The 13,803-nt window shown below is 44.9% G+C and overlaps 1 pseudogene; it reads left to right on the plus strand.

Moving 5' to 3' along the window:
- The first annotated feature begins 5,570 nt into the window (after positions 1–5,570).
- Positions 5,571–11,293, plus strand: LOC134362610 (cTAGE family member 2-like; annotated as a pseudogene).
- Positions 11,294–13,803: the final 2,510 nt, after the last annotated feature.

Consider the following 13,803-nt stretch of genomic DNA (forward strand, 5'->3'; position numbering starts at 1 on the left):
GTGGGACTTCTCTTCACAACTGTGTGAGCTGATTCACTTAATAAATGCCCTTTGATGTATTTATAACATATCCTGTTGATTCTGTCTCTCTGCAGACCCCTGACTAATACAACAGAGTATGAGATGAAAATAGAATACTAAGGAACATGGGTATTTAATGAAAGGGCAGAGACACAGGAGACCCCAAAGGAGCCTGAGGAGCATTGGGCCAAAAAGGTAGAAGAAATATCAGGAAAGTATAATTTCATAGAAGCCAAGGAAAGAGTAAACAGTGTCAGATGCTACTGAGATTTCAATAGGATAAGGACCAAAACGTTCATTGATCCCTGGAGCGGTAGGAATACAGGGTGAAGAAACAGGCTACGACAATGGAATCAATGTAAAGATAACCATATAGGCTCTTATGTCTCAGAGACCAAGACAGGGACAGTGGCTGATGGAACCCACACTGAGAAGCGTTTCAGAGATTTTAAAAGAAACCCATGCCAGGTACTTTGATCAAATAGCCTATGTTTTATCTGACAGTGGCAGTTTTATAAAATCTTCTCTTGTTATATGTGTTTATATTTGTCAAATTGGTCATCAGAGTTTTTTTCGTTGTTAAGGAAATATGGTCTCTGTATATTTTTGGAATTGAAATGATTAGAACAAGAAATACAGCTCATCCTGCTTTCTACCTTCGTGTACACTGAAGGCATAGACAAGAATATGCACGGATTGGATCTAGAATTCTCTACCCTGTTCTACCTCTCTCAGGACTTCTTGGTTCAGGAATCTACACCTTATCTCGTCTACACTAGTCTGATGTGTGAGATTTTAGGTAAAGATAATATACCGTGAAGCGAGTAGATGATTATTCATTGCTATATTCTCAGTGCCGAAGATAATGACTGTTACATACTAGGCCCTTAAAAAATGTTTATCCAATAAATACATGAAAGGAAATGGAAAAAAAAACAGTTAGAATTTTTATTTCTAATAAAAAGAGGGAGGGAAAAAACGGGGGGAAAAAAAGCTACAGAAAATACCTTTTGGGTGCTTAGAGTTTTTCGCCTGACCAGTTTTTAAAAATTATGAGCACTTTACAAGCTCAATCGTGTATCTGAACTGATCCATGCAAGTCTTAACATTCTGCAAGAGCTCCCAAATGGCAAGTGGTTGGGGGTGAGGGCTCTAGTCCCCTACAGGAATAGAGGAATACCCAGGAATAGAGGAATGTTCCAGACTCTCATACCAGTATTTTTTTTCCAAACAAAACGTTTCCCATGTTTATTAAGGAATCAATCCTCTTGCGCACAGCATAGAAACAAAGCATTTCCCCAATAAAACATGTCCACGTGTCCACATTTTCAGCTGGATACATCATACCAATGTTTTTAATAGCAATATTTAATAGCAAAGGAGAGGAACACAGTGAAATTTATTTAGATTAGTATGTAGGTCTAAAGGTCATGTATTCGAAGAAACCATTCTTGGCAAATTTTAGGCAGCAGGGGAAGATTGAAATGCAATTGACTGCTGGCTTGCCTCGTGGTTCTGTGAGACTGTCATTACAGAGGCAAACTCTGGACCTTAAAGAAGCATTTGGAATGGACTCAGCAAATTCACTGGCATTTCCAGCAGCGACCCATTCTTCCTTTCTAACAGACTGCTGTTGCAGAGGGACTTCATAACCCTGTTTTCCCCAGCTAGCGCTCCAAACTATATGACATGGTACAGTATGAGCAATGGTAAATATTTAGAGCTAGCTGTACAGCTGTTTTTGACAGAGGTTTGTTTTTGGAAATTCAAATTCATATGCTTCTTAGAAAATATCCAATATGAAATTTTAATTCAACTATTTACCCAAGAGCCACTTTTTAATATTCCTTGCTTACTTCTCTTTTCCTAGAAAGGCACACTATCTGTGTAAATATGCAATTTTATTCAGGTTAAGTAGGAAACATGAACGTAGAAGTTTAACAACTGATTTGAGAATATTTTGTCCTTAATAGTTCCATGCCAAAACATTACATTTTATAAATATGATATGAGGAGTCTTCAAATACCATCAAAAGATTTATATTATCCTTTAATTCCACTTTTCAATGAACTTTTTGAGGTACCCTTGTATTTTTTTAAATGACTTTCATATTTTTACAGCTGTTTTCTCCCCATTGAAATCCATTTGATACGCTCATGATAGCTTACCACAGGACATTTTTGTCGGTATTAAATCTGTATAAATTCCTATTCAAAGTACCTTTAGGCTATTTTGTCAACTTGAAATTAGGTCATTATTTTCACCCGAGAACAGGATATGCCAAAATGTTGACTTTTAGCATGCTGAATGGATCCTAGTAGAGAAAGTGTTAAATTATATTTTCTCATAATATTAACAAATATTTCCTAGTAGCAGTCAGGTTTAAAACAGATGAACTATGCTGAAAATGGATGTATGTTCATGTCATATACACTTCATGAAAAGTATATGGTTAATTTTATGTTTCAACTTGACTAGACTAAGGGGTGCCCACATAGCTGCTCAAACATTATTTCTGGGTGGGTTTATGAGGGTGATTCTGGAAGAGATTAACATTTGAATCAGTAGACTGAGTAAAAAGTATTGACCTCACCAAAACCAGTGGGCATCATCCAATCCACTGCATAGAATGAAAAGACAGATAAAGGACACATTTGCCCCCTGTTTTCTCTGGAACATTCATCTTCCCTGCCCTCTAACATCCATGTTCCTGCTTCTTGGGCCTTAGGACCTGGACTGGGACTTAGATCATTAGCTGTACTGGTTCTCAGGTCTTTGGACTCAGACTGAATTACATCATTGACTTTCTGGACTCTCCAGTTTACAAACAGAAGATCACAGAACTTTCCAGCCTCCACAATCATGTAAGTCAATTCCTTCCATGTATGTATGTATGTATGTATGTATGTATCTATCCATCTACTGTTTCTCTGGGAAACCCTGATTAATGCAACATGTACACAACAATTTCATGTTTTTATAATTTATTTGTTAAGTATTAAATCTTTAGATGCTGGAAGAAGCATTTCTCACAAAGCCCACCTCATTGTTTGTAAAGAAGTAATATAGTCAAGCCTTCAATTGTCTTAAAAAGATTCATTTCTTTGCTGTATATCAATAATCAAAGTTTCTAAAAATGCATCTATAGTAGGTATATGCTTTTATAAATCAATTTTTTCTGCTCCAGTTGCTCCTCCTTAAATGCATGGATAAAGCAATATGTATAAAGAGATTAGTTATTGGAATTAAATTCAAAGTTCTACCAGGAAGCCAAGTAAATAATGTATAAGATGTGTAAGTGTGTGTGTATCTGTATTCATGTTGTATGTACCAGTATGTGAATTTATAATTTTTCCCAATCACTGATACCAAACAAATTACCAAACAATTTAGCTCAACCACACAGCTCAAGTACTAGTTCCCACAGGAAGTTCCCCCATTTCAGAAGTAAGCAAAGGACAAAAAAAAAAAATAGTTTCAGCACAGTCACACCACCAGCACCTTAAGTCCCACCAGGAGACCAGAGGCATGGAGCCAGGGACCAGACCCCACCACACACACAACCAGGCACACCACCAGCACCATGGAGCATGCCAAAAATATCCATGTGGGTGGCCCACCACAGGCACCACAATAACCACAGCTGCCATGAATGTGGCTAGATGTCACAACCACCACACGGATAGTCCACCAGCCACTGGAGTGCATTGACACAAGAAGAGCCACCAGCAGAGACCAAACAAAACAAGAAGATGTCTCTCTCCACAATGCCCATTCCAGAGTGACAGAAGAAGCAGCTGCTCTATGATAATATTGGGGACCTAAACACACCTCTCAGCATTGGACAGATCATCTAGGCAACAAGTCAACAGAGTAACCATTACTCTTTCAAAGGGAGAGAGGAAATCTATGGTTATCAGTGGTGGGAGGGGAGAGAGAGAGGGAGATAGGGAGAGATTGGACAAGGAGCATAAAGAATAAGTATAATTTGTAACAGTATACACACTAGTAATATTGATTTGATCCACTTATGTCAACATTGAATCCCAAAAATATGTATAATCAATTATGTTTCAATTAAAAATAAACAAACAAACAAATAAATAAAGTTTTTATAAAATATATGAAAATCTGAAAGATATGGAAAAGTTTCTAGACACATACAAACTACCAAGACTGAACCAAGATAAGATGGACAACCTGAAAAGACGAATAACAAGCAAGGAGATTGAAGCAGTAGTTAGCAATCTTCCAACAGAGAAAAGTCCAGATGGTTTTACAGCTGAATTCTATCAAACTTTTAAAGAGGAGTTAATACCCATTCTCCTCAAACTATTCCAAACAATTGAAACAGAAGCTATTCTCCCAAACTCAGTCTATGAGGCCAACATAACTCAGATACCAAAACCAGATAAAGACACAACAAAAAAAGAAAATTAGAGGTCAATATCCTTGGTGAACCTAGATGCTAAAATCCTCAAGAAAATAACAGTCAGAATACAGCAACATATTTTAAAAAGTATACAATATGATCAAGTGGGATTCATCCGCAAGGATGGTTCAACATATGAAAGTCAATAAATGTGATACAATAAATGTAACGGGCATGCGGCCAGTATGAATCTGGCCATCACAGCTTGGGCATGAATAGTGACAATCAGCTCTGTATCCCATGAATATTCATAACAAATACAATTTTTAAAAAAAGAATAAATGGGTACAGGCGATCTTATTGGTGTGGTGAAAATGTTCTAAAACTGATTTGTGGTGATGGCTGCACAACTTGATAAACTTACTAGAACTCATTGAATTGCATACCTGAAATGGGTGGATTATGCAATATATAAAATATTCCTCAATAAAGTGATTTTTAAACAAAGAGCATTTCACTGACATTCAGCAGATCCTGAAATATAGCACTCTCCTGCCACTAAATAGCTAAATCACCCTGGACGAGTAGTGTACTTACTGTAGACCTTTGTTCCACTATCTACAAAGAAAGCGTTGGGCCAGGTGAAGCCCAGAGTGTCTCATGCCTCTTCCCATTGCCACATTCTATGGCTATTGTGGCAAAGTTAGTCTCCAAGAGAACACTTTTTTTCCTTGGCAGATATCTAAGTAAGGATGCTCTTCTGAAAGAAATTAAAATCACAAAATTTCCTTTAAAAAATTGCCAAAAGAAGAGTTGATCTCCTAGAAGTAGAGAGCAGAATAGTGGTTACTAGAGGCTGGGAAGGGTAGGGGAGGAGGGGAAAGGCAGACGTTACAGATACAAAGTTACAGCTGGACAGGAGGAACTATTTCTAGTGATCTATAGCTTTGTAAGGTGACTATTGCTAGAACCAATTTATTATATACTTTCAAATAGCAAAAAGAGAGGATGTTGAGTTTTCCCAACACAAAGAAATGAAAAATATTTGGGTGATGAGTACGCTGATTACCCAGATTTGATCATTACACATTATAAACATGGATTCAAATCCAGTGGTGGCCCAGCGGAAACCGAGAGGAGGTGGGGGATGGCGAGGACAGCGCATGTCACGGGCTCATGTGGGGGAGGGCTCGGAACCCCGTGGCGGAAGTGATGTCACAAAGGGGCCTGGTCACCATGGTGCGCGTGGGGGACACCAGAGGCTGGTGGGTGCCAGTGCTCCCTGGCTCCCCTCACGGCCGGCTGCCCCGTGTCTGTTGCTATCACCGGGGCTGGTTCACATTCCTGACAGAACACAGAGCTGTCTCAGCTGCTGGTTGTGGCCTGGCCAGGCCATGGCTACCGTGGCCACAGCTAGAGCATCCTCATAGCCATGGAGGTGCCTGGGGCTGCCCCTCAGCCATACTTAGGGCTGGTCCTGGGAAAGCTGTGCAGGACTGTGGCAGCATTGCCTGAAGACCTGAGACCAGGCCCTGGTTTTCCATGGGAATTTGTGACATGTGCGGCTCTTACTGGATTTTTCTTCTCTAGATTTTGTGGAGAAGTGTTCAATTGGTTAGAAGCCGGCTTCATGTAGGAAGAGAGAAAAAGCTTGCTGAAGGACTTTCTGTACTAATTGAAGAAAAATGTAAACTACTTGACAGACTCAGCATTGTTCAAGAGGAGTGTGAAGGCTGAGAGTCAGCTGTGAAGGATGCCAGCTATGAGAAGGAGTCAACAGAAGCACAAAATTTGGAGGCAACCTATGAAAAGCTGAGCAGGTCCAAATTTAAACTGGAGGATGAAATAGTCTTTCTAACAAAAGAATTAAAAGAACAGAAATCTAAACATTCTGAGCAAGAAGAATTGATGGCAGATATTTCAAAAAGGATACAGTCCCTAGAAGATGAATCAAAAGCCATCAAGTCACAAGTAGCTGAAGCCAAACTGATCTGCAAAGTATTTCAAATGAATGAAGAAAGTCTGAAGGTGGCAATAAAAGATGCATCGAATGAAAATTCCCAACTTCAAGAAAGCCAGAAACAGCTTTTACAAGAAGCAGAAGTATTGAAAGAACAAGTGAGTGAACTTCATAAACAGAAAATAACACTTGAAGACTCCAAAGTCCAGGCAGAACGAGTTCTGAGTGATAAAGAAAATCACATCAAGTCTCTGACTGAACGCTTGCTCAAGATGACAGACTGGGCTGCTGTGCTTGGAGAAGACATGATGGCTGATGACTTGGAATTGGAGATGAAGAGTGAATCACAAAATGCTGCTCGCTTAGATGATTCACCAGAAGGAGCTTTGAAGAAACTGATTCACACTGCTAAGTTAAATGCTTCTTTCAAAACTCTAGAAGGAGAAAGAAACCAAATTTACACTCAGTTGTCTGAAGCAGATAAAAGAAAGGAAGAGCTTACAGAGCATATTACAAATCTCCAGACTGAACGAGCATCTTTACAGTCAGAAAACACACAGTTGGAAAGTGAAAATCAGAAGCTTCAGCTGAAACTTCAAGTAATGACTGAACTGTATCAAGAAAATGGAATGAAACTCCACAGGCAACTAATAGTAGAGGAAAGTTACCGGTTAGAGAAGGAGGAGAAACTTTCCAAAGTAGAAGTTCCTCATGCAGCTGAGGAACTGGAGACCTACAGAAGGCGAGCCGGAGATGTGGAAGGAGAATTGGAGAGAAGCGTTCGTTCTTATCAAGGGCAGATGACGGTCTATGAGAAAGAAGCGCATGGCAGTTGGGTGGCAGCTGAGACTGCTGAAAGACACCTCAGGTATTTAAGGAAAGTAAATGTTTACAACAGACAAGAATTAGCTGAAAAAGAGTTTAAATTTGAACTTTTCAAAAAAGATCCTTCTGCACTTGATGTTCCAAATACACCATTTGGCGGAGAGCATTCCCCATGTGGTGCCTCACCAGTGGGTCGACCTTCATCTGAAACGAGAGCTTTTCTCTCTCCACTCAGTCTCGCACCTTTGACTCCAGGGCGAGGAGGAGGAAGAGGCTCAAGAGGCCCAGAGAATACTCTGGACCATCAGACGACCAATGAAAGAGGAGAATCGGGCTGTGATAGGTTAACCGATTCTCATGGAGCACCTTCTGGGTTCCTGTCACCTGCGTGGGAACAGCAGCAGAGGATGACGATCCCTCCACCAGGCCACCCATGTTCTGATCCAGCTCTTCTTCCACGAAGGCAAGACGGATTTGATTCTAATCCTGGTGGACCGTCTGGACCAGCAGAACTCAGAAGGTTTAATATGACTTCTTTGGATAAAGTGGATGGGCCAAAGTTTTCACAGACGGAATCCAGTAGAAATGATACCAAAGATGACCTTGGAAATGTAAATATGCCTCATTCATCTGGACCTGCTGAAAGGGAAGCAACTGGCCCTGGCTTTGCTCCTCCACCTTTTCCTGCAATCAGAGGTCCATTGTTTCCTGTGGATATGAGGGGTCCATTCATGAGAAGGGAACCTCCTTTTCCTCCACCTCCTCCAGGAAGCATGTATGGAGCTCCTCGAAATTATTTTCTACCAAGGGTTTTCCCTGTCCAGCCACCACCTCCATTTGCAATGAGAAATGTCTATTCAGTGAGGGGTTTTCCTCCTTATGTTCCTCTAAGAGCTGGATTTGAACCTCCATCCCCACATGCTGAAAGTAGGGGTGAGTTCCCTTCAGGGTCGATTCTGCGCTCAAATGAGTCTGCTCCTGAAATCCAGAACCACAGCAAGAAACCTGATGGTATTTTTGCTCTCTCTTCATAAATAGTTTTGACCTATCCCTCATTTTCATTTTAAGTAACTACTTTTTCTGCTCAAATTGAAGCTTAATGGAATTATAATTCGCAGCGTAGTATTTTGTAAATAAAGATAATTTAAATATGAATTTTATGAGTCAATTATTTCCATTTTATTTTATCCTAGATTGTATAATTATTTTAATTTGATTAACTAACCCACTATTACATCAAAAGTAACGGGAATTTTATATAGGCAATCTTGCAGTTGGGGATGTTTTAAACTCCAGGGGCTGTGTCTTTATGCCAAAAACCATATATACTATGGATGTAGACAAATGTGAAAGTAACTTTATGCTTAATCAAATTTTGATTGATTTAAAGACTTGTATGGTATTAATAATAGCAATAAAATCAACTAGTTTTTAATAAAAAAAACCACAATGTACTCCATAAATATGTACAATTATTATGTGTCAGTTAAGAACAATAATAAATTTTTTAACTTACCAAAAGAAAGCTCTAGAAGCTCACCCTGCCACAGCAAAGCAGAGCACAGCCATCTCTGTCTGTCTGGGCCGCTGCGCTCCTGACTTTGACCACTTCTGACAAAGCTGCCTGAGGTCCTGGCACACCTGTGGCCTTCTGGCGCATGGCCAGGGAGCTGTGCTGAAACCCTCGTCTGGCCTGCAGCAGCTGTCATGGGGACTCTCAAACACTTTGCTGAAACCCTCACGCACTCTGTGCCTCAGTTTGGGCCATGCCCGTCCTCACCACGTGTGAGGCTCACCTGGTGCCTCCTCCCCTTCCCGCCCCAGCCCAACTTTCCTCCCCGGCTTAACTCACCGCAGCACACACAAAATTGAACTTTGTGGACTCTCCCAACTATTTTTCTTAAAAAAACCGCACTCTATTGTATATATTTGAGGTTTGCAACATAATGTTAGAGGATACATATAGACAGTAAAAAGTTACTATAGTGGAGCACATCTGCAGGCCTCCCTCGGCTGTTCCCTCCTTCAGCAGTGTGGAGGCCCGGGCAGGATGGCACAGGACTGAGATGACACTGCCTTCTCCAAAGGTGTCATGGTAGTGTGAGGGGGTGGGCCCGGGAGCTAGGCAATGACTGTCCCCAAACTTGACTCTTTCTGGTAGAGGTGGTCAAGGCCCTGCTGAATGAGCTATCCTCAGTGAAGGTTGAGGAGGTGAGAACCAGGGAGGTGCTGTGGGAGGGAGCACAGGGTGAGCTGCAGGGCTGGGGTGGGAAAGCCTCGCTCCACTCGGCTCACCCACCTTGCTGGGTGGGGGTCTCAGGCATCCTTTTCCCCCCTGCATGGGTGAGATCCAGGCACAGGGCCCACCGCACTTGTGGTCCCCACTTCTGGTTTCCCTCTAGAGTCAGGCAGAAGCAGGGCTGGAATGTGGCGGGTCAGGACAGCCTCTGAAGCCCCGCTGCCCTGCCCGGGTGGTGCGGCACAAGGTGGGCTATGTGGTGTGTGCTGTGATCACGGGCCTCTACCTCCTGGCAGTGCCCACCACCGGGCTCTGCTTCGGTTGCTGCCACCACCACCGATGCTGTGGGGGCCGTGTGAAGACGGAGCACAAGGCCATGGCCTGTGAGCCTGTGACCCTCATGGCCTTCCTTCTGCTAACCACCCTCGTGCTGCTGTGAGGGGCTGCCCAGGTCAGGCGGGAGGGGTGGCCATGGCCCGAGGCTCCCACGGGCACTCCACAACTCCCTTCCTCCTCCCCTCCCCTCCATCTCCACAAGGTTGGCGTCATCTGTGCCTTTGTCACCAACCAGCGTGTGCATGAGCAAACAGCCCCCAGCATGGAGGCTGTGCCTGAAACCCTACTCAGCCTCCAGAGCCTGGTCTCCAGTATCCCCCAGGTGAGCGCCTAGTCATTCCCATGCTCCCATGCGCCCCACGAGCCCCAGGCTCAGGCAGAACAGCAGAGTGAGTCCTCCAAGGCCCATGAGCTGCAAATCAGAATTGTTGCCCCTTCCTCTATGAACCTGGCTGCCCTCTGCTGGAGATTCGCTGTAATATGTAAACACACCCATGGTGTTCTCAGTATGGACGCCCAGCTGCCTGTAATAGGGTGGCAGAAGGGGCTGGGAAGGGTCAGAATTGAGCTGCCAGTGACAGGGAAGGGCAGCCTCATGCCCTGTGTTTGCCTAGGAGCTGCAGGCCATGGCACAACAGTTCTCCCTTCCCCAGGAGCAAGTCTTGCAGGAGCTGGATGGTGAGGATAGCAGCTGGCTGGCTGGCCCCAGGGCCCCCAGCCCGGGCCTGCCAGGTGGGTCCCTCTTACTCCATTATCCCAGATTCTACCTGGGCACAGCCTCACAGAGGTGGACATAGCCTCACAGAGGTGGACATCTGGCCCAGCTGGATAGCCAGCACAGCAGCAGCTGCGGGACCAGCTGGAGAAGCCAGCGCCCCCGCAGAGCCCAGTGCCAGGGCTTGGGGAGGCAGGATGGATGGTGGGGAGGGCCCTTCGGCTCCTGGGGGGGCCAGCCCTGCAGACTGCCCTGTGCTTTCCAGGTGTCAGTGAAACCATCGGGAGCATGATTCACATCCAGCTCAGGAGCACCGTGTACCTGGCACTGGCCACAGTGCGCAGCGTGTGTCAGGGTGAGCGGCATTGGAGCCCTGTGCAGGGTGGGTCCCTGTAGGCATCCTCCTGGGCAGGCTCACCCTCACCCAGCCCTGGACTTCTTGGGCCACCTCAGCGGGCCGCACACCTGACTTCCCCATAGCATTTTCCGAGAATCCCAGCATTATCCCAGGAACCCTTGTCCTTTGGCATCCCTGCTCACATCCTGCCTTAACATGCCCTGAGGCAGTTTCCACTGTACGTACAGAGGTTAATGAGTGCAGGTCCCTTTGGCTGGGGGAGGGGCATGTTCTACTTACTGCAGGCCTCTGATGAGGCCAGGGGCCCTGGAGACTGCTCAGGCCAGGTGTGGGTCTCTCAGCCCTGCAGGACTCCACGGATCATCTCCGAGCCCTGAATGCCACCTCAGTGGACCTGCGGGAGGGGCTGCAGGACCTGGAGTCGACCATCCAGGGGCAGCGGGAACACTTCCTGACCCTGCTTTAGGAGCCTGGGTGCCGGGGGAACTGTGCAGGGGCGCTGAGTCAGGCCCGTGTCCTAGTGCTGGACGCTGACTTCAGCCAGGTGCAGGCCCAGGGTGGAGGCCTCTTGGAGCTAAGGGCCACTCTGCCTGCTGCCCAGGAATCCTCAGGCATCCGAGCAGCCCAGGTGTTTCCTGAAGCAGACTCCAGGCCCTCCGCTGGCTGGTCCCCCCTTTCTCCATGCTCCCATGGTTAAGAGGGTCATCATGGCAGTGGGGCAGGTGCTCTCCTCAGGCCAGGCACTGTGCTGTGAGCTTCATGTATCCTCTCCTCGAGTCCTCACTGCCACCCAGGGCAGTCGAGGCCATGGTGGTTCCTTCCCATTTTACACATGAGAACACTGAGAGCTTAGAGGCATCTGCCCCCCTCCCCCAGCAATCCCTCTCAGGCCTCTCCATGGACTTCATAATCCCCCTTCCCCTTTTCAGATTCCCCCTGTGGATGATGCCATGCATCGGCTGAAGGGTGTCCCTGAGGCCAACGTCTCCAGCGTGGTCCAGGATGTGAGTACCCTCCTCGGCTACCCAACTCCTCCCCCACCTGCCTGGCAACTCACAAGTGAGGAGCCTCAGTTTCCCCCTTTGGGCAGGAAGCCCTTTGAACCTAAGTCTTGGGGACTCAACTACTACCTGGTGCCCTGGGCTGGAGGCTCATGGTGCCCATCCTCAGTGTGCACATGGTCTGGTGCAGGAGGCAGGCCTAGAGCCCAGAAGGAAGAGCTAGGACCCTCAAGGGGTAGGGCTGTGCGCAGCACGGAGCGAGTTCTCAGGCTGAACCCCGCAGGAGGGGAGAGTGCGGTGGGACCCTGCTGGGTGGCTGGAGCAGAAGGTTCCAGGAGGACGGAAGTGGGAGCTGAGGCTGGGAGGGAGTGGTGCAGCTGGGCTTTCAGGAGATAGACCAGCAGTCATGCATGGAAGACAGCTGCATTGGTCACAGTAGTCCACAAAGCGAAAGAGCAAAAGAGTTTATATTGATAGCATAAAATAAATGTATTTAGGGGGTATTCCACAAAATTTGAATGCTTTAGAAAGAAAGAGGCTTCTGTCCTTGACAAAAACCTGTAAAAGTTGGGTGACAAAGACATTTCTGTTGCTTTGCTATTGTCTAAGAAAAGGACTCTGATCAAACGTCATTCAAATGCAAAGACCCAGGCCCTCACGGTAATTCTGGGCTGACCACTATGCTAAAGAAACAAGCTTAACCTAGAGAAATCCTCCTGTCATCTCACTAGTCTTGGAGAAATTCAGAGAAGCTATTATTAACTCTCGGAACAAGCTTCTGACTTGGAAGAAAGAAAATGGAGCCAGTTATAATTCCCGTTACATCGTAAAACGGCTGAGCGATATCACCAAAAAAATCTTCCAGTGGAGCCCAACAGAAACTCTTCATGATATTACCTGCAATTACAGATGTAAACTGGCAACAGTATTCAACCAAAACTCACTAGGTAATTTTAGAAGTAATGCCAAAGTATGTCCTCCCTGTGAATGAAACAAACCTAATACAACTGTGAATGTGGACATGAGCGGGCAGCAGAACCTTGAAGGCCCTGCACCCCTCCAGATGGACTTCACACAAATGCCTCCTGCCACGGATTGTAAATATGTTCTGGATATTGTTTATTTATCTTCACTGTGGATTGAAAATTTCCTTGTTAGAGAGCAACAGACGGAAACAAAGTGCTAACTTTGTTTTGCAGCCTGGAAAATCCCCACTTATCTTTCTAATGACAGAGAGACTCATTTTTCTAGTACAGTTATTAAGAAACACATGTTTTGCCTTTAATCCAGAAATTTTACTATCCCTTGTTTTCCATAATCCTCTAGAAAAACAGAACTAATGGAATTTCTAAAGTAAAATTTACAAGCCTCTCAGAAACTTTTGAAATTCTACATTTTAACAGATTTCCATTAACATTAGTGTTTACAAGACCAAACCCCTCTGGGTCCCCCATGTCATCTCCTTATGAATTAATAACATGCCACTGCATGCCATTTGAAATTTCACCCCATCTTAGATTCTGCATGATTACAAACATTTATAGCTGTATCTCAACTGATACAAACTAAATATCCAAAACGCCTACCTCTACATGATCTGTAGCTTCTTACAAAAGGCACACAGAGACAGTAAATTTATTCACTCCTATTGTAGTAAATAATACTTGTCCTCCCATACAGTCTATGCTTCAATGGGGCTGTTAAAGGAAATTCCAGGTTCCCCTGGCTAAATCTGGGTTCTTGGTGTCTTGAACAAAGAATTGGGTGAGACACGCCAGAGGCAAAAAGCAAAAAGCAGTTTTATTTAGCAAAGCGAGAATACACTCTGGAGAGGAGAGAGCTGCTCAAGAGCCCTGAGGGTTGCATACCCAGGGGTTTAAGTCCTCTTAGCTGGATTCGTGTCTTTTGGTCATTGGTTGAGCCCCAAATGCACTCTCTGTCCTATTGGTTAAAGTGATTGTTGCCCTAACTGATG

The sequence above is a fragment of the Cynocephalus volans genome, chromosome 14, assembly GCF_027409185.1.
Source record: "Cynocephalus volans isolate mCynVol1 chromosome 14, mCynVol1.pri, whole genome shotgun sequence".
NCBI lineage: Eukaryota > Metazoa > Chordata > Mammalia > Dermoptera > Cynocephalidae > Cynocephalus > Cynocephalus volans.